The 27,749-nt window shown below is 38.8% G+C and overlaps 1 protein-coding gene across 1 annotated transcript in view; it reads left to right on the forward strand.

Annotated features, from left to right (window-relative positions):
- gpc6a (glypican 6a) overlaps window positions 1-27,749 on the forward strand; it is a 417,616-nt gene that overhangs the window by 292,048 nt on the left and 97,819 nt on the right. The window lies entirely within an intron of this gene.

The following is a 27,749-nucleotide window of genomic DNA, read 5'->3' on the forward strand; positions in this document are numbered from 1 at the left end:
TATTATATCATAACTTAATGTTGTGATAGTACATTCAATGAACTTTGCTAAATCCGCTAGCATTAGCATTAGCTTTGTGTGTAGTCAGCTCATGATAGCGATTTAGCAAAAATTTAGCTATTAAACGTTAGTTATCACTGAACATGTATCATAACTTAATGTTGTGATAGTACATTCAATGAACTTTGCTAAATCCGCTAGCATTATTATTAGCTTTGTGTGGGGTTAGCTAATGATAGCGATTTAGCAAAAGATAGCTATTATACGTTAGTTTTCACTGAACATGTATCATAACTTAATGTTGTGATAGTACATTCAATGAACTTTGCTAAATCCGCTAGCATTAGCATTAGCTTTGTGTGTGGTTAGCTAATGATAGTGATTTATCAAAGTATAACTACTTTATGGTAGCTATTATTGACTGTATATTATATCATAACTTGGCAATGTTGTGGTAGTACATTCAATGAACTTTGCTAAATCCGCTGGCATTAGCGTTAGCTTTGTGTGTAGTCATCTCATGATAGCGGTTCAGCAAAAATATAGCTATTAAACGTTAGTTTTCACTTAACATGTATCATAACTTAATGTTGTGATAGTACATTCCAGGAACTTTGCTAAATCCGCTAGCATTAGCATTAGCTTTGTGTGTGGTCAGCTAATGATAGCGGTTCAGCAAAAATATAGCTATTAAACGTTAGTTATCACTGAAAATGTATCATAACTTAATGTTGTGATAGTACATTCAATGAACTTTGCTAAATCCGCTAGCATTAGAATTAGCTTTGTGTGTGGTCAGCTAATGATAGCGATTTAGCAAAGTATAGCTACTATACGTTAGCTATTATTGCTAAATATGCTAGCATTAGCATTAGCTTTGTGTGTGGTTAGCTAATGATAGTGATTTAGCAAAGTATAACTACTTTATGTTCTCTATTATTGACTGTATATTACATCATAACTTGGCAATGTTGTGATAGTACAATCAATGAACTTTGCTAAATCCGGAAGCATTAGCATTAGCTTTGTGTGTGGTCAGCTAATGATAGCGGTTCAGCAAAAATATTGCTATTAAACGTTTGTTATCACTGAATATGTATCATAACTTAATGTTGTGATAGTACATTCCAGGAACTTTGCTAAATCCGCTAGCATTAGCATTAGCTTCGTGTGTGGTCAGCTAATGGTAGCGATTTAGCAAAGTATAGCTACTATATGTTAGCTATTATTGACTGTATATTATATCATAACTTGGCAATGTTGTGATAGTACATTCAATGAACTTTGCTAAATCCGCTGGCATTAGCGTTAGCTTTGTGTGTAGTCATCTCATGATAGCGGTTCAGCAAAAATATAGCTATTAAACGTTAGTTTTCACTTAACATGTATCATAACTTAATGTTGTGATAGTACATTCCAGGAACTTTGCTAAATCCGCTAGCATTAGCATTAGCTTTGTGTGTGGTCAGCTAATGATAGCGGTTCAGCAAAAATATAGCTATTAAACGTTAGTTATCACTGAAAATGTATCATAACTTAATGTTGTGATAGTACATTCAATGAACTTTGCTAAATCCGCTAGCATTAGAATTAGCTTTGTGTGTGGTCAGCTAATGATAGCGATTTAGCAAAGTATAGCTACTATACGTTAGCTATTATTGCTAAATATGCTAGCATTAGCATTAGCTTTGTGTGTGGTTAGCTAATGATAGTGATTTAGCAAAGTATAACTACTTTATGTTCTCTATTATTGACTGTATATTACATCATAACTTGGCAATGTTGTGATAGTACAATCAATGAACTTTGCTAAATCCGGAAGCATTAGCATTAGCTTTGTGTGTGGTCAGCTAATGATAGCGGTTCAGCAAAAATATTGCTATTAAACGTTTGTTATCACTGAATATGTATCATAACTTAATGTTGTGATAGTACATTCCAGGAACTTTGCTAAATCCGCTAGCATTAGCATTAGCTTCGTGTGTGGTCAGCTAATGGTAGCGATTTAGCAAAGTATAGCTACTATATGTTAGCTATTATTGACTGTATATTATATCATAACTTGGCAATGTTGTGATAGTACATTCAATGAATTTTGCTAAATCCGTTAGCATTAGCATTAGCTTTGTGTGTAGTCAGCTCATGATAGCGATTTAGCAAAATATAGCTATTATACGTTAGTTATCACTGAACATGTATCATAACTTAATGTTGTGATAGTACATTCCAGGAACTTTGCTAAATCCGCTAGCATTAGCATTAGCTTTGTGTGTGGTCAGCTAATGGTAGCGATTTAGCAAAGTATAGCTACTATATGTTAGCTATTATTGACTGTATATTATATCATAACTTGGCAATGTTGTGATAGTACATTCAATGAACTTTGCTAAATGCGCTGGCATTAGCATTAGCTTTGTGTGTAGTCAGTTCATGATAGCGATTTAGCAAAAATATAGCTAGTATATGTTAGTTATCACTGAACATGTATCATAACTTAATGTTGTGATAGTACATTCCAGGAACTTTGCTAAATCCGCTAGCATTATTATTAGCTTTGTGTTTGGTCAGCTAATTATAGCAATTTAGCAAAGTATAACTACTATATGTTAGCTATTATTGACTGTATATTATTATATCATAACTTGGCAATGTTGTGATAGTACATTCAATGAACTTTGCTAAATCCGCTGGCATTAGCATTAGCTTTGTGTGTAGTCAGCTCATGAGAGCGATTTAGCAAAAATATAGCTATTAAACGTTAGTTATCACTGAACATGTATCATAACTTAATGTAGTGATAGTACATTCCAGGAACTTTGCTAAATCTGCTAGCATTATTATTAGCTTTGTGTGTGGTCAGCTAATGATAGCAATTTAGCAAAGTATAGCTACTATATGTTAGCTATTATTGACTGTATATTATATCATAACTTAATGTTGTGATAGTACATTCAATAAACTTTGCTAAATCCGCTAGCATTAGCATTAGCTTTGTGTGTGGTCAGCTAATGATAGCGATTTAGCAAAGTATAACTACTATACGTTAGCTATTATTGCTAAATATGCTAGCATTAGCATTAGCTTTGTGTGTGGTCAGCTAATGGTAGCGATTTAGCAAAGTATAGCTGCTATATGTTAGCTTTTATTGACTGTATATTATATCATAACTTGGCAATGTTGTGATAGTACATTCAATGAACTTTGCTAAATCCGCTGGCATTAGAATTAGCTTTGTGTGTGGTCAGCTCATGATAGCGATTTAGCAAAATATAGCTATTATACGTTAGTTATCACTGAACATGTATCATAACTTAATGTTGTGATAGTACATTCAATTAACTTTGCTAAATCCGCTAGCATTATTATTAGCTTTGTGTTTGGTCAGCTAATGATAGCGATTTAGCAAAGTATAACTACTATATGTTAGCTATAATTGACTGTATATTATATCATAACTTGACAATGTTGTGATAGTACATTAAATGAACTTTGCTAAATCCGCTAGCATTAGCATTAGCTTTGTGTGGGGTCAGCTAATGGTTGCGATTTAGCAAAGTATAGCTACTATATGTTAGCTATTATTGACTGTATATTATATCATAACTTGGCAATGTTGTGATAGTACATTCAATGAACTTTGCTAAATCCGCTGGCATTAGCATTAGCTTTGTGTGTAGTCAGCTCATGATAGCGATTTAGCAAAAACATAGCTATTAAACGTTAGTTATCACTGAACATGTATCATAACTTAATGTTGTGATAGTACATTTCAGAAACTTTGCTAAATCCGTTAGCATTAGAATTAGCTTTGTGTGTGGTCAGCTAATGATAGCGATTTAGCAAAGTGTAACTACTATATGTTAGCTATTATTGCTAAATATGCTAGCATTAGCATTAGCTTTGTGTGTGGTTAGCTAATGATAGTGATTTATCAAAGTATAACTACTTTATGTTAGCTATTATTGACTGTATATTACATCATAACTTGGCAATGTTGTGATAGTACATTAAATGAACTTTGCTAAATCCGCTAGCATTAGCATTAGCTTTGTGTGTGGTCAGCTCATGATAGCGATTTAGCAAAATATAGCTATTATACGTTAGTTATCACTGAACATGTATCATAACTTAATGTTGTGATAGTACATTCCAGGAACTTTGTTAAATCCGCTAGCATTAGCATTAGCTTTGTGTGTGGTCAGCTAATGATAGTGATTTAGCAAAATATAGCTATTATACGTTAGTTATCACTGAACATGTATCATAACCTAATGTTGTGATAGTACATTCAATGAACTTTGCTAAATCCGCTGGCATTAGAATTAGCTTTGTGTGTGGTCAGCTCATGATAGTGATTTAGCAAAATATAGCTATTATACGTTAGTTATCACTGAACATGTATCATAACTTAATGTTGTGATAGTACATTCAATGGACTTTGCTAAATCCGCTAGCATTATTATTAGCTTTGTGTTTGGTCAGCTAATGATAGCGATTTAGCAAAGTATAGCTACTATATGTTAGCTATTATTGACTGTATATTATATCATAACTTGGCAATGTTGTGATAGTACATTCAATGAACTTTGCTAAATCCGCTAGCATTAGCATTAGCTTTGTGTGTGGTCAGCTAATGATATAAATTTAGCAAAAATATAGCTATTAAACGTTAGTTATCACTGAAAATGTATCATAACTTAATGTTGCGATAGTACATTCCATGAACTTTGCTAAATCCGCTAGAATTAGAATTAGCTTTGTGTGTGGTCAGCTAATGATAGCGATTTAGCAAAGTATAACTACTATATGTTAGCTATTATTGACTGTATATTACATCATAACTTGGCAATGTTGTGATAGTACATTTAATGAACTTTGCTAAATCCGCTAGCATTAGCATTAGCTTTGTGTGTAGTCAGCTCATGATGGTGATTTAGCAAAATATAGCTATTATACGTTAGTTATCACTGAACATGTATCATAACTTAATGTTGTGATAGTACATTCCAGGAACTTTGCTAAATCCGCTAGCATTAGCATTAGCTTTGTGTGTGGTCAGCTAATGATAGTGATTTAGCAAAATATAGCTATTATACGTTAGTTATCACTGAACATGTATCATAACTTAATGTTGTGGTAGTACATTCCAGGAACTTTGCTAAATCCGCTGGCATTAGCATTAGCTTTGTGTGTAGTCAGCTCATGAGAGCGATTTAGCAAAAATATAGCTATTAAACGTTAGTTATCACTGAACATGTATCATAACTTAATGTTGTGATAGTACATTCCAGGAACTTTGCTAAATCCGCTAGCATTATTTCTAGCTTTGTGTGTGGTTAGCTAATGATAGTGATTTAGCAAAGTATAGCTACTATACGTTAGCTATTATTGACTGTATATTATATCATAACTTAATGTTGTGATAGTACATTCAATAAACTTTGCTAAATCCGCTAGCATTAGCATTAGTTTTGTGTGTGGTCAGCTAATGATAGCGATTTAGCAAAGTATAACTACTATACGTTAGCTATTATTGCTAAATATGCTAGCATTAGCATTAGCTTTGTGTGTGGTTAGCTAATGATAGTGATTTAGCAAAGTATAACTTCTTTATGTTAGCTATTATTGACTGTATATTATATCACAACTTGGCAATGTTGTGATAGTACATTCAATGAACTTTGCTAAATCCGCTAGCATTAGCATTAGCTTTGTGTGTAGTCAGCTCATGATGGTGATTTAGCAAAATATAGCTATTATACGTTAGTTATCACTGAACATGTATCATAACTTAATGTTGTGATAGTACATTCCAGGAACTTTGCTAAATCCGCTAGCATTATTATTAGCTTTGTGTGTGGTTAGCTAATGATAGTGATTTAGCAAAGTATAGCTACTATACGTTAGCTATTATTGACTGTATATTATATCATAACTTAATGTTGTGATAGTACATTCAATAAACTTTGCTAAATCCGCTAGCATTAGCATTAGTTTTGTGTGTGGTCAGCTAATGATAGCGATTTAGCAAAGTATAACTACTATACGTTAGCTATTATTGCTAAATATGCTAGCATTAGCATTAGCTTTGTGTGTGGTCAGCTAATGGTAGCGATTTAGCAAAGTTTAGCTACAATACACATGGGGGAGGGAGGTTTTTAGGTGTATCTTGTGTTGATTTAAAAAACAACAAAAAAACAACAACTGCTATACACATTTTTCCAGTTTTTAAAACACATTTTAAAAGGTTTTTTTTAAGTTTTTCAAGTATTCAAGTTTCTCTGAAGTGCAGTCAGAATGCTAGATCATAGCTAAAAACGAACAAATACTTTCGGTATCAGATGTAAACAATAACAAAAACGACATAAGTCTAACGTTTTGACGAGGTCTTTGAAAGCCTTCTTTTCCACCAAGTACACCGGGACCATACCTTTAACAACGAGGCGTGCGGTGGCATCTGTTATTTGTCGGTAAATGCGGGACGTTTTCTCGTCGGGTTTGTTTCGTACCAGAGCGTCTTGAATTTTTTTTGGGTTGATTGGGTTTAGCGCTGGTGGCATTAATGGGCGTGACCCTTGCCTTTTGGGTCTCAGTGTACTCCTTCTCGTGGTGTTTCTTGAGATGGTAGAATAGGTTGGTTGTGCTAGAACGCTTTTCTTGCGTACTTTGCATACGACCGTTTTCTGCTCTGAATCCGTCGCTTTGAAACCACAAATAAAGCCGGACTGACGAGCTACGCCCTGGTTTGGGTAGGGGTTCGTCTTGGGACTCCGACTTCGCTGAATGTGTGTTAGATGTAAATATAAACGGAATACAATGATTTGCAAATCCTTTTCAACCCATATTCAATTGAATGCACTACAAAAACAACATATTTGATGTTCAAACTCATAAACTTTTTTTTTTTTTTTGCAAATAATAATTAACTTAGAATTTCATGGCTGCAACACATGCCAAAGTAGTTGGGAAAGGGCATGTTCACCATTGTGTTACTTGGCCTTTCCTTTTAACAACACTCAATAAACGATTGGGAACTGAGGAAACTAATTGTTGAAGCTTTGAAAGTGGAATTATTTCCCATTCTTGTTTTATGTGGAGCTTCAACAGTCCAGGGTCTCCGCTGTCGTATTTTACGCTTCATAATGCACCACACATTTTCGATGGAAGACAGGTCTGGACTGCAGGCGGGCCAGGAAAGTACCCGCACTCTTTTTTTTACGAAGCCACGCTGTTGTAACACGTGTTGAATGTGGCTTGGCATTGTCTTGCTGAAATAAGCAGGTGCGTCCATGAAAAAGACGGCGCTTAGTGTCATGACTTGGTCCTGGGTGTTTGCTTTTCCGGTAATGTGAGTACATGATTTATTATTACCAGCAAAAAAAAGTACAAACGAAAAGCGCGCACAGTGGCGGAGAAACAACTTGGCTATGAAAACAAATACTTGCACAAAGGCAGAAACTACGAACAACAAAAAACACTAACTGTGGCATTAATAAACAAAACTTACTTGGCATGGACAAAAGGAGCAGCATGAACGATGGACATGAAAGCAAGTGTCAGGAATGTACAGAGCATAAATGTGAGATGTCGCCAGCGCGACAAGCTGAAAACAATGAACTTAAATACTATAGACATGATTAGTGAAAGCAGGTGCGTGACTCAAAACGTGAAACAGGTGCGTGACGTGACAGGTGAAAACTAATGGTTGCTATGGTGACAAAACAAAACAAAAGTGCACAAAAAGTCCAAAAACAAAACCGAACATGACTAAAACAAAACATGATCACACATACATGACACTTAGATGGCAGCATATGTTGTTTCAAAACCTGTATGTACCTTTCAGCGTTAATGGTGCCTTCACAGATGTGTAAGTTACCCATGCCTTGGGCACTAATGCACCCCCATACCATCACAGATGCTGGCTTTTCAACTTTGCGTCGATAACAGTCTGGATGGTTCGCTTCCCCTTTGGTCCGGATGACACAGCGTTGAATATTTCCAAAAACAATTTGAAATGTGGACTCGTCAGACCACAGAACACTTTTCCACTTTGCATCAGTCCATCTTAGATGATTTCGGGCGCGGCGTTTCTGGATGTTGTTGATAAATGGCTTTCGCTTTGCATAGTAGAGCTTTAACTTGCACTTACAGATGTAGCGACCAACTGTATTTAGTGACAGTGGTTTTCTGAAGTGTTCCTGAGCCCATGTGGTGATATCCTTTAGAGATTGATGTCGGTTTTTGATACAGTGCCGTCTGAGGGATCGAAGGTCACGCTCATTCAATGTTGGTTTCCGGCCATGCCGCTTACGTGGAGTGATTTCTCCAGATTCTCTGAACCTTTTGATGATATTATGGACCGTAGATGTTAAAATCCCTAAATTTCTTGCTATTGCACTTTGAGAAACGTTGTTCTTAAACTGTTTGACTATTTGCTCACGCAGTTGTGGACAAAGGGGTGTTCCTCGCCCCATCCTTTCTTGTGAAAGACTGAGCAATTTTTGGGAAGCTTGTTTTTATACCCAATCATGGCACCCACCTGTTCCCAATTAGCCTGCACACCTGTGGGATGTTCCAAATAAGTGTTTGATGAGCATTCCTGAACTTTATCAGTATTTATTGCCACCTTTCCCCAACTTCTTTGTCATGTGTTGCTGGCATCAAATTCTAAAAATGATTATTTGCAAAAAAATATGTTTTCTTTGTAGCATATTCAACTGAATATGGGTTGAAAATGATTCGCAAATCATTGTATTCCGTTTATATTTACATCTAACACAATTTCCCAACTCATATGGAAACGGGGTTTGTAAGAAAAGATTGTTTTCGCTCCCGTTTGACACCAAATTCACTCACTGAATGTGCAATTATTGTTGTTGTTACTAAGAATCATCTGATGGCACGAGCCCTATGGACAAAAAAAAATAAAAAAATGCAGCCTATCGCTTGAAACGATAAACAATTTTTCTATTGCGCCCACAATATGTATGGTCATATTGCCTGAATCTAAATAAATATTGCTGAGTTAAATTCCGTCTTGGAATAGTCTCTGTGGGAATTCGGTGCGACTTTTGATGCTGCTCTGAAGGATTTGCAGAGACGAAACTGAAATGGTGTTTGTGCAGCTATTCCTTCTTTTTTTGGGGGGCTTGTGCAATGGTGTTTTCTGTTGCAAGGGACCCGGGCTGAGTGCTTTAAGCTGGCTGTGGTCCCTGCTGCTCGGCATTGATAAAGGGGAGCAGATCCGAGGCGAGGGTATTTTCTGTGGAGTTTCCAGCAGCGCTTGGTGAGTAATAGAGCGCTGCAGCTCGGCGGCTGTAAGTAGCTGTTTGCTGAAAGCTCCGCTGTTAAATGGATACAAAGGAGGCACAACCAAGGATCCCTCTGGATTTTGCATTTTACATTGTTATTCCTACACCGCCATCAAACTATCGTTTTACTCCCAATAAGGTGGATTTTGTGTCAAGATAAAAATGTACTTCCAAGCTATGGGCTGCTTGGTGACAGGTTTGTACACCAAAAAGGCGACAGACGACGCGACGCGGGTTCTCCCTGGTGGCGCACGTCTGACGCCTCGAATCAACACGGCCCCCGCCACGCGGCGAATGAAACGTCTCTCGGCTTTATGACATCTGTTAAAAAAAGTTATTGTCTTGTTCAGCTGTGAGGAGGCAAATCCTTAGCTGCAGAGGGAGGTGGTTCTTGACAGTAATGGGAAAAAGCTGCCGCCGTAACAGAATGCTGCATCCAGTTAGAGGGAACGCACCCTTGAGGTGTCGAAAACGGTGCGATTTATTTGTGGTTTTTTGCGTGGCACGGTTGGGAGAGTGGCCGTGACAGCAAACCTGAGGGGTTCCTGGTTCGATCCCCAGCTTCTACCAACCTAGTCACGTCCGTTGTGTCCTTGAGCAAGACACTTCACCCTTGCTCCTGACGGGGCGTGGTTGGCGCCTTGCATGGCAGCTCCCGCCATCAGTGTGTGTGAAGGTGTGTGTGAATGTGGAAATAGTGTCAAAGCGCTTTGAGTACCTTGAAGGTAGAAAAGCGCTATACAAGTATTTGTTGTAGAATTTTGAGGAAAAAATCCTAATTGTGATTTTTGTCTCCAAAATTGCAATTTTTATCCACAATTAATTTCACAGACGCATCACAACAGTCGCTTTTCTCTTCATCAACAACAACACTACTAATCATGCCGACTTCATGAGGGACAACAATGTCTACTTTGGGACAAATTAGGATATAAATCTTATATTTTTGAGCCTGAATATACAGAGGTTAAGTTAAAAAAAAGTTAAAGTACCACGGATAGTCTCACACACACACACACACACACACACACTAGGTGTGGTGAAATTGTCCTAAGCGCTGCGCCCGGGAATCATTTTGGTCTTGGCTTTATGACATCTGTTAAAAAAGTTATTGTCTTGTTCAGCTGTGAGGAGGCAAATCCTTAGCTGCAGAGGGAGGTGGTTCTTGACAGTAATGGGAAAAGCTGACGCCGTAACAGAATGCTGGATCCAGTTAGAGGGAAAAGCGCCCTTGAGGTGTCGAAAACTGCAATTTATTTGTGCTCATGTTTGTTTTTTTGCGTGGTGCGGTTGGGAGAGTGGCCGTGCCAGCAACCTGAGGGGTTCCTGGTTCGATCCACGGCTTCTACCAACCTAGTCACGTCCGTTGTGTCCTTGAGCAAGACACTTCACCCTTGCTCCTGACGGGGCGTGGTTGGCGCCTTGCATGGCAGCTCCCGCCATCAGTGTGTGAAGGTGTGTGAATGTGGAAATAGTGTCAAAGCGCTTTGAGTACCTTGAAGGTAGAAAAGCGCTATACAAGTATTTGTTGTAGAATTTTGAGGAAAAAATCCTAATTGTGATTTTTGTCTCCAAAATTGCAATTTTTATCCACAATTAATTTCACAGACGCATCACAACAGTCGCTTTTCCCTTCATCAACAACAACACTACTAATCATGCCGACTTCATGAGGGACAACAATGTCTACTTTGGGACAAATTAGGATATAAATCTTATATTTTTGAGCCTGAATATACAGAGATTAAGGTAAAAAAAAGTTAAAGTACCACGGATAGTCTCTCACACACACACACTAGGTGTGGTGAAATTGTCCTCTGCATTTGACCCATCCCCTTGTTCCACCCCCTGGGGGGTGAGGGGAGCAATGAGCAGCAGCAAGCGCTGCGCCCGGGAATCATTTTGGTCTTGGCTTTATGACATCTGTTAAAAGAGTTATTGTCTTGTTCAGCTGTGAGGAGGCAAATCCTTAGCTGCAAAGGGAGGTGATTCTTGACAGTAATGGGAAAAGCTGACGCCGTAACAGAATGCTGGATCCAGTTAGAGGGAAAAGCGCCCTTGAGGTGTCGAAAACTGTGCGATTTATTTGTGCTCATGTTTGGTTTTTTGCGTGGCGCGGTTGGGAGAGTGGCCGTGCCAGCAACCTAAGGGGTTCCTGGTTCTATCCACGGCTTCTACCAACCTAGTCACGTCAGTTGTGTCCTTGAGCAAGACACTTCACCCTTGCTCCTGACGGGTCGTGGTTGGCACCTTGCATGGCAGCTCCCGCCATCAGTGTGTGAAGGGTGTGCGAATGGGTGAATGTGGAAATAGTGTCAAAGCGCTTTGAGTACATTGAAGGTAAAAAAAACGCTATACAAGTATTTGTTGTAGTAGGATTTTGAGGGAAAAAACCTAATTGTGATTTTTCTCTCCAAAATTGCATTTTTTATACATAATTAATTTCACAGACGCATCACAACAGTCGCTTTTCCCTTCATCAACAACAACACTACTAATCATGCAGACTTCATGAGAGACAACAATGTCTACTTTGGGACAAATGAAGATATAAAACCTTATATTTTTGAGCCTGAATATACAGAGGTTAAGTTAAAAAAAAGTTAAAGTACCACAGATAGTCACACACACACACACACACACACACACACTAGGTGTGGTGAAATTATTCTCTGCATTTGACCCATCCCCTTGTTCCACCCCCTGGGATGTGAGGGGAGCAGTGAGCAGCAGCAAGCGCTGCGCCCGGAAATCATTTTGGTCTCGGCTTTATGACATCTTAAAAAAGTTATTGTCTTGTTCAGCTGTGAGGAGGCAAATCCTTAGCTGCAAAGGGAGGTGGTTCTTGACAATAATGAGAAAAGCTGACGCCGTAACAGAATGCTGGATCCAGTTAGAGGGAAAAGCGCCCTTGAGGTGTCGAAAACTGCAATTTATTTGTGCTCATGTTTGTTTTTTTGCGTGGTGCGGTTGGGAGAGTGGCCGTGCCAGCAAACCTGAGGGGTTCCTGGTTCGATCCCCAGCTTCTACCAACCTCGTCACGTCCGTTGTGTCCTTGAGCAAAACACTTCACCCTTGCTCCTGACGGGTCGTGTTTGGCGCCTTGCATGGCAGCTCCCGCCATCAGTGTGTGAAGGTGTGTGTGAATGTGTGAATGTGGAAATAGCGTCAAAGCGCTTTAAGTACCTTGAAGGTAGAAAAGCGCTATTCAAGTATTTGTTGTAGTAGGATTTTGAGGAAAAAACCCTAATTGTGATTTTTCTCTCCAAAATTGCAATTTTTATACACAATTAATTTCACAGACGCATCACAACAGTCGCTTTTCCCTTCATCAACAACAACACTACTAATCATGCCGACTTCATGAGAAACAACAATGTCTACTTTGGGACAAATGAAGATATAAAACCTTATGTTTTTGAGCCTGAATATACAGAGGTTAAGTAAAAAAAAAGTTAAACTACCACGGATAGTCACACACACACACACACACACACACACACACACACACACTAGGCGTGGTGAAATTATCCTCTGCATTTGATCATCCCCTTGTTCCAATCCCTGGGAGGTGAGGGGAGCAGTGAGCAGCTTCTACCTACCTCGTCACGTCCGTTGTGTCCTTGAGCAAGACACTTCACCCTTGCTCCTGACGGGGCGTGGTTAGCGCCTTGCATGGCAGCTCCGGCCATCAGTGTGTGAATGTGTGCAACAAAAACACTACTAATCATGCAGACTTCATGAGAGACAACAATGTCTACTTTGGATTAAATGAAGATCCAGAACCTTATATTTTTGAGCCTGAATATACAGAGGTTAAGTTAAAAAAAAGTTAAAGGTCCACTGACAGTCTCACACTCACACACACTAAGTGTGGTGAAATTACCCTCTGCATTTGACCCCTCCCATTATTCCACCCCTTGGGAGGTGAGGGGAGCAGTGAGCAGCAGCGAGCGCCGCGCTCGGGAATCATTTTGGTGATTTAACCCCCAATTCCAACCTTTGATGCTGAGTGCCAAGCAGGGAGGTAATGGGTCCCATTTTTTTATCGTCTTTGGTATGACTCGCAACCTACCAATCTCAGGGCGGACACTCTAACCACAAGGCCACTGAGCAGGGTTTTTTTTCAGGATGAGGTACAAGTTGTAGTCGCTGTGTGCTAAACAGATCCAGAAATACGAACTACAAACATAATACAACAATCACTTACTGTACAATGTCTTCTCTCACTGGGATGCCGATTGACGGGATGTTTATGTCTTCCCGTTTAGATGAAGAATTCATCATAATCATAATAATTTGTGTCTTTCTTGCCATCTCCTGGTCTAAGTTGGATGTCAAGTTTATCTACTTCCCGGTTTAAGGCCTCAACCTCCTACTATCCGGATGAAAGGCATGATTTATAATGTAAAATTAACTTTTACCGACTCAAAGGTGATACAGCAGCAGCTCTGTGATCAATGCGCCACTAAAAATAGTTGGTCTGCGTTAGCGCTCATAATAACGATCTTGCTAATACTCGGTTAATATTCCGGGCACCAGATGTAAATTGAGTATTGTTGGCCGGTTTTGGATGTTTTTTTTAATAATAATAATAATAATAATAATAATAGATTGTATTTGTAAAAAGCACTTTACATTGAGTAAACAATCGCAAAGTGCTACAGTGTATTGAAAAACAATAAAAATAAAAAGTAAATACAAATTAAAAAAAAAAAAAAACTGGAACAGCCCAATAGCTAGAACCAGTATGTATATATCTAAAAAAAAAAAAGATTTTTTTAAAAAGAAGGGTTTTTAAGCCATTTTTAAAAACCATCCACAGTCTGTGGTACCCTCAGGTGGTCAGGGAGAGCGTTAAAGTTAAAGTTAAAGTACCAATGATTGTCACACACACACTAGGTGTGGTGCAATTTGTCCTCTGCATTTGACCCATCCCCTTGTTCACCCCCTGGCAGGTGAGGGGAGCAGTGGGCAGTAGCGGTGCCGCGCCCGGGAATCATTTTTGGTGATTTAATCCCCAATTCCAACCCTTGATGCTGAGTCCCAAGCAGGGAGGTAATGGGTCCCATTTTTTATAGTCTTTGGTATGACTCGGCCGGGGTTTGAACTCGCAACCTACCGATCTCAGGGCGGACACTGAGTAGGTTCCACAGACTGGGAGCGGCGGAGCAGAAAGCCCGGTCTCCCATTGTTCGTAGCTTTGTCCTCGGAGGTTGGAGGAGGTTAGCCTGTCCGCAGCGGAGGTTTTCGTGTGGAGGATTTGGGGGTGAGTAGTTCTTTGAGGTAGAGGGGCGCGTTTCCACTGAGGCACTGGTGGGACTTTGTATTCAATCCTGAGTGGAACAGGAAGCCAGTGAAGGGATTTGAGAATTGGTGTGATATCAGCACTAGTCTGTGTGTATTGCAGCTCCTGGATGTTTAGGGGGTTAGCTGACTTTTACTAAAGTTTTTTTTCTTCTACGATTTAGAATGCATAAAAAAAGAAAAAAACAAATGTGTCATCTTTATTTTATGTGTATTTAATAATTACATCTTAAACACCTCACAGTTCAACCGGTCCGAACATTCCCAAAAAAATTATCATAATTAGCTTATTAATTAACTTTTGGTACTTCGGGTCTCTCGAGTTTGAGGCGGACTTATCGTGTTGCAGCGAATCCAACCAAAAGGAAACCGAAAGTACAAAGTGAAGAGAAAATTGACATCGTTAAACGCTTAGCGGGGAAACATGCATCAGCGCCGCGACCATCGTTAAGGATAAAGATGATATCTTTAAACACGAGAAAGGATATTCTACCATGAAAAGGACAGTGATAAATCATCAGCCTAATGGTCTCATTATTGAGACTTTCGCCTCCCAATGAGCTCGTCTCGGCCTCCCCGTGTACTAAGTGTGGGAGCGCTAAGTCATGCAGACTCATGCTCCTGATCAGTGATCAAGGAACACACGTTAGTTCTCACTAAACAGGAGTCTGTGTCATTCTTCCATGCCTGCTAGCATCGTTAATGTTCTTTTGTCTAGTCTATTTTCGCTTTTCCAAGTTTTGATAACCGCTTCAGCCACGTCGGTGATTTCTTGTTTTTCCCTAATAAAAGGACCTCGTGCCTGCACGTCGCCTACCGTCTCCGCATCCTGGGGTGGGGACAATCGCAACCGTGTGCACCCACAGCAGACTTTTATGTGTTCATTTAGGTACAAGTTACGTACCTAAATTACGTCACGGTCTCGGAAGGTAACTCTTTCAGAACCCGAAGACTTCTTGTGAATTTATCTTGATACATTGTATTTAACGTCAGCATCTAAAAAAAAGACATTTCAAAATAAAAAAAAACTATATATTGTGACAGTTGACATAAGAAGTGATGTTATGTGTGCATTATGAAATATACTCTTTACACTTTTTTTTGTAAAATTGTCCCTTTTTAACTACCGATAACAAACAGAACAGCATTGGGCGATACTGATATAATCCAAAAAAATCTCCCGAAATTCAGGCACACAATATAAACAGCGTACCTGCCCAATCACGTTATAACTGTAGAATGATGGAGGGCGAGTTCTTGGTTTCTTATGTGGGTTTATTGTTAGGCAGTTTCATTAACGTCCTCCCAGCGCGGCAACAACACACAACAACAGCAGTCATGTTTTCGTCTACCGTAAAGCAGTTCGTCTGCCGTAAACAGCAATGTTGTGACACTCTTAAACAGGACAATACTGCCATCTAGTGCATTTGATGAAAGCACTTTTTGCGTGCCATAGAGCAATGCATCATCGGTGAGGGCGCTCAGCATGGTTAGAAAAATAGTGACAAATAGAACAAGGATGGACAATTCAACCCTTAACTCAACAATGAGTAGATGAGTGTTATGTGTGTGTTTATGTGTAAATAAATGAACACTGAAATTCAAGTATTTCTTTTATTTATATATACATATACATATATATATATATATATATATATATATATATATATATATATATATATATATATATATATATATATATATATATATATATACAGTATATATATATATATATATACAGTATATATATATATATATATATATACATGAAATACTTGACTTAGTATTTCTTATGTATATATATATATCTATATATATTTATATATATATATATATATATATATATATATATATATATATATATATATATATATGAGAAATACTTGACTTAGTATTTCTTATCCACATATATATATATATATATATATATATATATATATATATACATATATATATATATATGAAATACTTGACTTGGTGAATCCTAGCTGTAAATATACTCCTCAGTCATGTTTTCGTCTACCGTAAAGCAGTTTGTCTGCCGTAAACAACAATGTTGTGACACTCTTAAACAGGACAATACTGCCATCTAGTGCATTTGATGAAAGCACTTTTTGCGTGCTATAGAGCAATGCATCATCAGTGAGGGCGTTCAGCATGGTTAGAAAAATAGTGACAAATAGAACAAGGATGGACAATTCAGCCCTTAACTCAACAATGAGTAGATGAGTGTTATGTGTGTGTATATGTGTAAATAAATGAACACTGAAATTCAAGTATTTATTTATATATATATATATATATATATATATATATATATATATATATATATATATATATATATATATATATATATATATATATATATATGAAATACTTTACTTGGTGAATCCTAGCTTTAAATATACTCCTCCCCTCTTAACCACGCCCCCGACCACGCCCCGCCCCCCAGGCCCCACCTCCCGAAATCAGAGGTCTCAAGGTTGGCAAGAATGGGCTTAGCTGTTGTGTAGCTGCTAGCCCCTCATAGCCCGCCATGTTTACCTTGTGTCGGAAAAGTTAGTTTTTCTCATCTTTTTGCCAATATAACTTTGAAAATCTTCCCGTGCGACTTGCAAAATAATCGATCCGCCTTTCAAAAGTCGCTTTTTTAAACGGATCACGGGGTCGGCACAAGAGTGAAACGTCGTATTACACAAGTTTATAGATCATGAGGAGGCGGCCCGTTGTCGCCATTCCATTCAATTAAGGGAGAGGCGTCGCCTTCCATTTTTCTTCAGAGGCACTTAATGGCGTTTGTCTGTGGACTTTGTCCATGCTGAAATGTCACAATCAATACCATTGATTGGTAAGACCGCGGGAAAGGAGAGTCGGGGTTTTACTTCCACAGCGTGAGAAAATGTACATTGACTTTTGGAAGTATTGTGGACAGTATTTCAAGAATCGTCAATGTGATTATTAAAAGCACATAGAAGTTGGATGTAATAAAGTCACTTTTACTCTCTCGCCATCCCATAATTACACAACGTTAAAAAAGGATGTAAGCTGCTGTCCAGTTGTTATATCGTGTTTTATTATCATCACATGTCTGAGTCTCAATTACAGTCTGTTAAATGGCAGTAGTGTCTAATTTATGGTGTGTGGGTCGGTCAGTTCAGTCTTGTCTTTTGTTGCGCCCTAAAAAGTGTTAAGACTATAAGTATTGTGCTTTTTAACCCACAAGCTGTTTGATTGTAATAACACATCAATATATATACATCAATAAAGTACTATGTATCTATCCAATCCAATCCAATCCACTGTATTTATATAGCACATTTAAACAACAAAATGTTTCCAAAGTGCTGCACAACAATATTAAAAAAAATATTCAAATAGTATCCTTAGCTCCACCAATGACTGAATAAAAACAAAAAATAAATACATATAAAACCAATGTTTATTAAAAAAACAAAAAAAAAACCAATATAAAATAAATATGATTAAAAACGATTTTAAAGGGTAAAACCAATTAAAACAGTAAATAGAAATCAAAATTTTAAAAACACAGAGGACAACAGATGAAGATGTTGAAATTGCCATGTACAATTGCTGATGCTAATCAGTAGCATGTTAATAGCAAAGCCTCTCAGCATCACGCTTGGGAAAGTGGAGCCTTACCTAACTTACATTGGAGCGTTTTTGTTTTTTTTGAGTCACTCACTTGATTGGCATTGTAAATTGCAACAAAAAGGTTTCCCTGCTCTTTAGGGGATCTCAAAATCCCCTGATGAGCAAGGAAACCTGCGAAACAGGCTTGTAGGGATGAAATAGCCTCTGTGATTCTTCCTGACCTAACGTATATATATATATCGAATCATGTTTTCTTTATGTTTAGGATTCTCTTAGTTCTATTTTTCAGCACCCGGGTTTGTGTTTCTTGGTTGCCATGGGTGCTGATTATTTTCACCTGCCTCTGATTAGTGGTCGGGACGCTTACCTGCTCCCGGACACTAATCATAGAGCTATTTATTCTTGCCTCTCGCCACACTCTTGTTCCTATGCTCGTTTATCTTTTCAATCAATCAATCAATCAATCTTTATTTATATAGCCCTAAATCACAAGTGTCTCAAAGGGCTGCACAAGCCACAACGACATCCTCGGTACAAAGCCCACATACGGGCAAGGAAAAACTCACCCCAGTGGGACGTCGATGTGAATGACTATGAGAAACCTTGGAGAGGACCTAAGCTTTAGCTTTGCTTCCTGTTCCTGTTCAGTATTCTTGCCTGATTTATGAAAATAAAACATTTTCTTACCTGCACACTGCTTCCGGAGGTCCGTCTGCATCTTGGGGAAACGACCAGCGTATAAAGATGCGACCCGGCCGTAACAGTTAATCGACAAAAATTTTTTTAGCCCGATGTGGCCCCCAAGTCAAAAAGTTTAGACAGTACATGTGTAAATATTATACAGTAAGATACAGTACATGGAGCATGAAATATTGTATTTTCCGGGCCATAGGGCGCACCGGATTATAAGGCGCACTGCCGAGGAATGGTCTATTTTCGATCTTTTTTCATATATAAGGCGCACCGGATTATAAGGCGTAACAAAGGAGTCATATATTAATTTTTTTTGGTCAAAATGTTGCAGAGATGATGTTTTACAGATCATCTTCAAGTCGCTTTCTGACAGTCGCTTCCGGATGCGCCATTTTGGGGGCGGTCTTATTTACGTGGCTCACCTTCGACAGCGTCATCTTTGTTGTAGCGGTGTAGCGTGCAAGGACGGGAGTGGAAGAAGTGTCAAAAGATGTAGCTACCTGTTTTAATGACATTCCGACTTTACTTCAATCAATAACGGAGCAGCATCTCCTCATCAGCCGGAGATGTGTCTCGTGAAAAACCGTCCGACCGGAACTCTCTAATAACTAAAGTTATTTGGGTGAATAATGTAAACTCACTACACCGGTATGTTTTGGCGCTTTCATGGCAAATATAAGTAAGAACTTTACGCTACTTTCTATTAGAATTGGCAACAGCGGAGGATGAATGTCCCATAACAAGAAGGTAGAGAAAAAGACAAAGCTTAATTACTACGGCGTGGAAACGGAATGCGCGCAATTTTTCAGGACTTATGCAGATCCCAAATACAGATCAGCAGGTACCAGAAGGTAAGAAAAGTTGCTTTTGCATAATATTGTGAAACAAAACGGCCGATAATATGTCTAACCTTATACACACACCCTAATAATACTCCTGTGTTGAAGCACAGTACAATCCATCAAGCGGTGCGGCTTCATAGCTTACCAAAGTCGGACTAAAACATTTTGATAGATTTTTGAGCGCCGTGTGTAATGTTCTATATTCTCAATGGAACATATAAAATGTTGGTGTTTTAGTCATATTGCGGTCTACACGTACCTCTTATGTTTGACTGCCATCTACTGGTCACACTTATCATTGCACCATGTACCAAATAAAATAGCTTCGAGGTGGGTAAGCACAACCAGAATTGTTCCGTACATTAGGCCCACCTGGGTTATAAGGCGCACTGTTGAGTTTTGAGAAAAAAAAATAAGGATTTTAAGTACGCCTTGTAGTCCGGATGTCATGTCTGTGTTGATCATGTTTTTGTTTGGTTTTGGACTCTTTTTAGTTCCTGCTTTTCACTCCCTTGTCTTGTTTCCATGGTTACCCATTAGTTTCACCTCTTCCACGTTTGGACTCATTGTGCACTCTTGTTTGTCACCATAGCAACCCATTAGTTTTCACCTGCCCTCACGACTCACGCACCTTGTCTTTGATCGTGTCACTATTATTTAAACCGATTGTTGCCAGGAAGTCTCCCTGGCGACATCATACCCCTGACACACTCTTTATCGTCACTCTGCATAATGCCATGTTCACAGTCCCATGCCAAGTAAGTTTTTGTTTCATTGTTCACAGTTTCTGCCTTTTGTGCAAATTTTGTTTTCATTAGCCAAGTTTTTTACCTCCGCCATTGTGCGCGCCTTTTGTTTTTTTTTTGTTTTTTTTGATAATATTAAATAAAATCATGTACTCACATTCCCGTCTCGCCCGAGCCAACTTTCCGTTGCCTTCCGGAAAAGCAAACACCAAGGACCAAGTCTTGACACCGGAAAATACGGTAGTTGTATCACATTCTTTGGTGTATCTGTCATGTTCAACTTCTGATTTAAAAAAATACATAATTTAATCAAAAATAACATTCTGATGTCTTCACATCCCACGTACTAGCACTGTAACATGATAAAAATAGTGTTTTCATTAATATTGTGATACTTCTATTAAAAAAATGTGATATAAAAATATCGCCGGGCTCTATCCCTCATCTTACCATAGAGAACCATTTACTATTTTTGAGATGAAAAGGAGAGTGGACAACTGCAGCAATTCCTCATTAGCAATGTTTTTATTCAATTTGAGTTTAATTCCAGGCCAATCAAAGTGCAAATTGTTGACGGCGGCGCTTCCAAAGCGATCAATCTGAAGCTGATCAAGGCTGGCGCTGCGTACAGTACGGAGAAAATGCTTTATTTAGCATCTCAATATAGCAAAAAACAGTGTGGAGCTATGTAAATGATACTTAAAAACAAAGGTATTTAAAATGGAGGTGAAAAAAACCCTTTTAAACGTGTGTGACAACTAAGGGCCTGATCTAAAAAGATACCAAACAACAAGTGCTTAACAGCATGTATTATTGTTGGGCGTGTTGTGAGTGATCTACTAAGACTGCATATGTAATTGACAACACGTGCAAAAGGGGTGCAGAATGCGTGTACTGTCACCATGGAGACACTCATTTCCCGCACATCCATGTATAATCTCTGACACCTTTTCTGCAGTATAAAATCGCAATCGAGACTACATAACCTGTATTACGGCCGGTGTATTTGTGCATTTGTGCATGTGTATCAGTGCTGGAATGATCCAGTTACCAGAAAATGCATGTTACAAGAAGACATGTTCATATTTTTACGTTGTGGACTACAGGAACTGAACTTTTGTCTCATAAACCGGAAAAATTACCTGGGGTGAGTTTTTCCTTGCCCTTATGTGGGCTTTGTACCGAGGATGTCGTTGTGGCTTGTGCAGCCCTTTGAGACACTTGTGATTTAGGGCTATATAAATAAACATTGATTGATTGATTGATTGATTTTTCTATTGTCATTAAAAAAATATATAAACCTTTATAAATGAGAACAGAATAAGATAAAACTATTTCAACACACAAATAGGGCTGCAATTATTAATCAAATAATTTGATGAGAAAGAAAGCTTTGGTTTATATTATGTTGCTTCAATTAATTAATTTAAAATACTTTAAATATGCGGAAATAGTTTCCACACAGCCGCTACAACAGACAGCACATGTTGAAAGTGCAATTTTAAAGTTAATGATGCACATTAATTAGAAGAAAGAATGAAGGTTATGGCAAGCTGAAAATTGTTTTGTTTATTTTGAATAAACCGACATAGTTTCAACACCGACGGCGCAATCGAGTGTACATGAGAGCGGTGGTGCGTGGGTGCTGTAATCTGTATGGCAGCAAATAGCGTAGAGTTTTTAAAAACTTTTTTTTTATTGATGCACACATGTTAAAAGTGCAATTTTAAAGTTAATGATGCACATTAATTAGAAGAAAGAATGAAGGTTATGGCAAGCTTAAAATGGTTTTGTTTATTTCAACAACTTTCCACAAAACACACATTGCGTCTATGAAGTGTGTTTTACCCGAGTCCTCCATTAATCCAAGAAACAAATCTATACAATAAAATTCAAAACAAATAATAACAATAATAATTACATATATAAAACAAACCATATGGAGTTGCCCGGAACTGTGAATAGACGGACGGAGTTTCAACACCGACGGTGCAATCGAGTGTACATGAGAGCGGTGGTGCATGGGTGCTGTAATCTGTATGGCAGCAAATAGCATAGAGTTTTAAAAACATTTTTTTTATTGATGCACACATCTTAAAAGTGCAATTTTAAAGTTAATGATGCACATTAATTAGAAGAAAGAATGAAGGTTATGGCAAGCTGAAAATTGTTTTGTTTATTTCAACAAATTTCCACAAAACACACATTGAGTTTATGAAGTGTGTTTTACCCGATTCCTCGATTAATCCAACAAACAAATCTCTACAGTAAAATTCAAAACAAATAATAACAATAATAATTACATATATAAAACAATACAATCCAAACCACATGGAGTTGCCCGTAGGACAGGACGTCCACAGTTTCCAAAGACAATTTGAAATGTGGACTCGTCAGACCACAGAACACTTTCCCACTTTGCATCAGTCCATCTTAGATGAGCTCAGGCCCAGCTAAGCCGGCGGCGTTTCTGGATGTTGTTGATAAATGGCTTTGGCTTTGCATTGTAGAGTTATAACTTGCACTTACAGATGTAGCGACAAACTGTAGTTACTGACATTGGTTTTCTGAAGTGTCCCAGAGCCCATGTGGTGATATCCTTTACACACTGATGTCGCTTTTTGATGCAGTACCGCCTGAGGAATCGAAGGTCCGTAATATCATTGCTTACGTGCAGTGATTTCTCCAGATTCTCTGAACCTTTTGATGATATTACGGACCGTAGATGGTGAAATCCCTAAATTTCTTGCAATAGCTCGTTGAGAAATGTCGTTCTTAAACTGTCGGACAATTTGATCACGCATTTGTTCACAAAGTGGTGACCCTCGCCCCATCTTTGTTCGTGAACGACTGAGCATTTCACGGAAGCCGCTTTTATACCCAATCATGGCACCCACCTGTTCCCAATTTGCCCGTTCACCTGTGGGATGTTCCGAATAAGTGTTTGGAAAGGATAGAATAGGTCTTTATTGTCATTGCACAAGTAACTTACTGCGAGGATTGTTGCAATCTGACTTTTCTGGACAAAGGTAGCAGGTGGGAATATATTTATTATTAAACTTACTACACGGGACAAAAGACAGGAACTAAAACAAAAGTAAAGTGTGCCGATTGCACGAGAGGCTAAGAAACATAAAACTTAACGCCGGAAACATACGCTAACACTTAAACTGAACTATGGACATAGAAGACAACTAACCAAACTATGGCATAGATCGAACAAGACTTACTGCGGCATGAATGAAGCAATGTCGCCAGACCGACTAACTGGCCCAGACAGGCTTAAATAATACCCAATAAGTCGCCATGGTAACTAAACAAACAAGGGAGCGCAAACAGGAACTAAAAGAGTCCAAAACAAACAGAAAATAGCAAAAACATAATCCAGACCACAGATCATGACAGTACATCTCGAGAAATCTAGCAACAGAGGGGAGGGCGTGGGGGGGCCATGGTGGAAGGCCGCAGCTCTCAAGCACTGCCCATCCTTCCATTGACCCTATGGGATTTGCGTCGAGGGCGTTGGATTGGGGGTGGGGTATGGCACCAAATTCCAAATGAGCTAATATTTGCAAAAAATAACAACGTTTTTCCAGTTTGAACATTAAGTATCTTGTCTATTCAATAAGTTGAAAAGGATTTGCGAAATCATTGTATTCTGTTTTTATTTACCATTTACACAACGTGACAACTTCACTGGTTTTGGGTTGTGTACAAAGCACTTCCAAATCATATAACATTGTGAAGTGTACGGACTATTATACAAACCCCGTTTCCATATGAGTTGGGACATTGTGTTAGATGTAAACGGAATACAATGATTTGCAAATCATTTTCAACCCATATTCAGTTGAATATGCTACAAAGACAACATATTTGATGTTCAAACTGATAAACATTTATTTTTTTGCAAATAATCATTAACTTTAGAATTTGATGCCAGCAACACGTGACAAAGAAGTTGGGAAAGGTGGCAATAAATACTGATAAAGTTGAGGAATGCTCATCAAACACTTATTTGGAACATCCCACAGGTGAGCAGGCAAATTGGGAACAGGTGGGTGCCATGATTGGGTATAAAAGTAGATTCCATGAAATGCTCAGTCTTTCACAAACAAGGATGGGGCGAGGGTCACCACTTTGTCAACAAATTGTTGAACAGTTTAAAAAAAAACTTTTCTCAATGAGCTATTGCAAGGAATTTAGGAATTTCACCATCTACGGTCTGTAATATCATCAAAAGGTTCAGAGAATCTGGAGAGATCACTGCACGTAAGCAATGATCTTACGAAACTTAGATCCCTTAGGCTGTACTGCATCAACAAGCACCATCAGTGTGTAAAGGATATCACCACATGGGCTCAGGAACACTTCAGAAACCCACTGTCAGTAACTACAGTTGGTTGCTATATCTGTAAGTGCAAGTTACAACTCTCCTATGCAAGGCGAAAACCGTTTATCAACAACACCCAGAAACGCCGTCGGCTTTGCTGGGCCTGAGCTCATCTAAGATGGACTGATACAAAGTGGAAAAGTGTTCTGTGGTCTGACGAGTCCACATTTCAAATTGTTTTTGGAAACTGTGGACGTCGTGTCCTCCGGACCAAAGAGGAAAAGAACCATCCTGATTGTTATAGGCGCAAAGTTGAAAAGCCAGCATCTGTGATGGTATGGGGGTGTATTAGTGCCCAAGACATGGGTAACTTACACATCTGTGAAGGCGCCATTAATGCTGGAAGGTACATACAGGTTTTGGAGCAACATATGTTGCCATCCAAGCAACGTTACCATGGACGCCCCTGCTTATTTCAGCAAGACAATGCCAAGCCACGTGTTACATCAACGTGGCTTCATAGTAACAGAGTGCGGGTACTAGACTGGCCTGCCTGTAGTCCAGACCTGTCTCCCATTGAAAATGTGAAGCGCATTATAAAGCCTAAAATACCACATTGGAGACCCCCGGACTGTTGAACAACTTAAGCTGTACATCAAGCAAGAATGGGAAAGAATTCCACCTGAGAAGCTTAGAAAATGTGTCTCCTCAGTTTCCAGACGTTTACTGAGTGTTGTTAAAAGGAAAGGCCATGTAACACAGTGGTGAACATGCCCTTTCCCAACTACTTTGGCACGTGTTGCAGCCATGAAATTCTAAGTTAATTATTATTTGCAAAAAAATAAATGAAGTTTATGAGTTTGAACATCAAATATCTTGTCTTTGTAGTGCATTCAATTGAATATGGGTTGAAAAGGATTTGCAAATCATTGTATTCCGTTTATATTTACATCTAACACAATTTCCCAACTCATATGGAAACGGGGTTTGTATTTTTTTGTTGTCATGATCTGTGGTCTGGATTATGTTTTTGTTATTTTTTGGACTCTTTTTAGTTCCTGTTTGCGCTCTCTTGTTTGTTTAGTCACCATGGCGACTCATTAGTTTCACCTGCCTCGTGTGCTCGGGACACGCACCTGTTCTAATCAGGAGACTATTATTTAAGCCTGTCGTTGCCAGTTAGTCGGTCTGGCGACATTGCTCTGTTCATGCGATTCCATAGTCGATGCTTTTTGTTTCATGCCATAGTTTATTGAGGTTTTCATGTCCATAGTTTTTTTTCCCTTTGCTTCTTGTGTGAACGGCACACTTTCCTTTTGTTTTGGTTTCTGTCATTTCTGATATGTAGGATTAATTGATTATTAAATATGTTCCTACCTGCTACCGTTGTCCGGAAAAGTCTGTTTGTGTCCTGGGAGAACAATCCTCGCAAACCCCCACGCTACATCATTTGTAAATAAAGAGAAGTTGTATCTTATGTTATAATGAAATCTTGGATGTTTGGACTATAAACTAGTATTCAAACCTGGGGGGGAAGGCTGGGATATACAAGTCGCTGCTTGTGCCAGGTGTGACGTGAGTGTCGGGTGTGTGATAGCAGATCATCCGTCAGCTGCCGTAGTGACAAATATAGCCGGCCCTGCATCATGACGGACAACGCCATTATCGTTTGTCTTGCCGGCCCCTTGTTAAAATACCCTCAGAGAGACGAGAGGAGACATGTCTGTCTCTCTGCTGGCTCCTTAAAGTTCCAGAATGAGCGCTTTTTGTCTTCCTCCAAAATACTCATAATTGGATTTACGATACAACCATCCTGATCTTAGAATAAGACGTTTGAGGCGTCGCCGTATCGCACCTAAGTAGTTTCCTCTAATTAAGACGCAGGCTTTGTGTTGCCCTCTGTTTAGTCCTTCCACACTACGGTGTAAACCATCCTCGTTGGTTTCATTTGCTCATTTCTTTTTAATTGCGTGGCTTGCTTCCAAGTGTAACTGTACCTCGCCACAACCCCCCAGACCCTGAGAATTGTAGCCGATATTGTTTGTGTTTTTTTGTTTTTTTTTCCTCTCTTCCAAGCCGGCATCTGGGATAGCTGTGGAAATAAGAAGACAAATACCTTGCTGATGCTTTGAATGTATACTCCGGTCTATAAGGCACACTTAAAATCCTTTTCCCCCCCTCAAAACTCAACAGTGTGCCTTATAACCCAAATGAAGCAATTTTATTTGGTACATGGTGTAATGATAAGTGTGATCAGTAGATGGCAGTCAAACATAAGAGATAGGTGTAGACTACAATATGATGGCAATATGACTCAACACCAACATGTTATATGTTCCATTGAAAATACAGAACATTACACACGGCGCTCAAAAATCTATCAAAATGTTTTAGTACGACTTTGGTAAGCTATGAAGCCGCACCGCTTGATGGATTGTCGGCGCATTAAACATAGGAGTATTATTATGGTGTGTGTATAAGGCATACTTGCCAACCTTGAGACCTCCGATTTCGGGAGGTGGGGGCGGGGGCGTGGTCGGGGGTGAGGCGGGGGTCGTGGTTGGGGGCGTGGTTAAGATATATATATATATATATAAGAAATACTTGACTTTCAGTGAATTCTAGCTACATATATATATATATATATATATATATATATAAATAAAATAAATACTTGAATTTCAGTGTTCATTTACAAACTAGAACCCACAAACACTTTAGAGTTAGGCTCCACCATCAGAATGTGTACTTAAACTTATAAAGATCACATGGATATTATTCAGTGAGTTGATTCACCAAAACTAACCTGTTATACAGGAGGAAAAAGCACACAGGACGTTTTAATTGTTCACAGACTGGTCGCGCTCATCAGAATGACGAGACACTTCCGGTCTGCAGGTGA

The sequence above is a fragment of the Nerophis lumbriciformis genome, linkage group LG15 (assembly GCF_033978685.3).
Source record: "Nerophis lumbriciformis linkage group LG15, RoL_Nlum_v2.1, whole genome shotgun sequence".
NCBI classification, from domain to species: Eukaryota; Metazoa; Chordata; class Actinopteri; order Syngnathiformes; family Syngnathidae; genus Nerophis; species Nerophis lumbriciformis.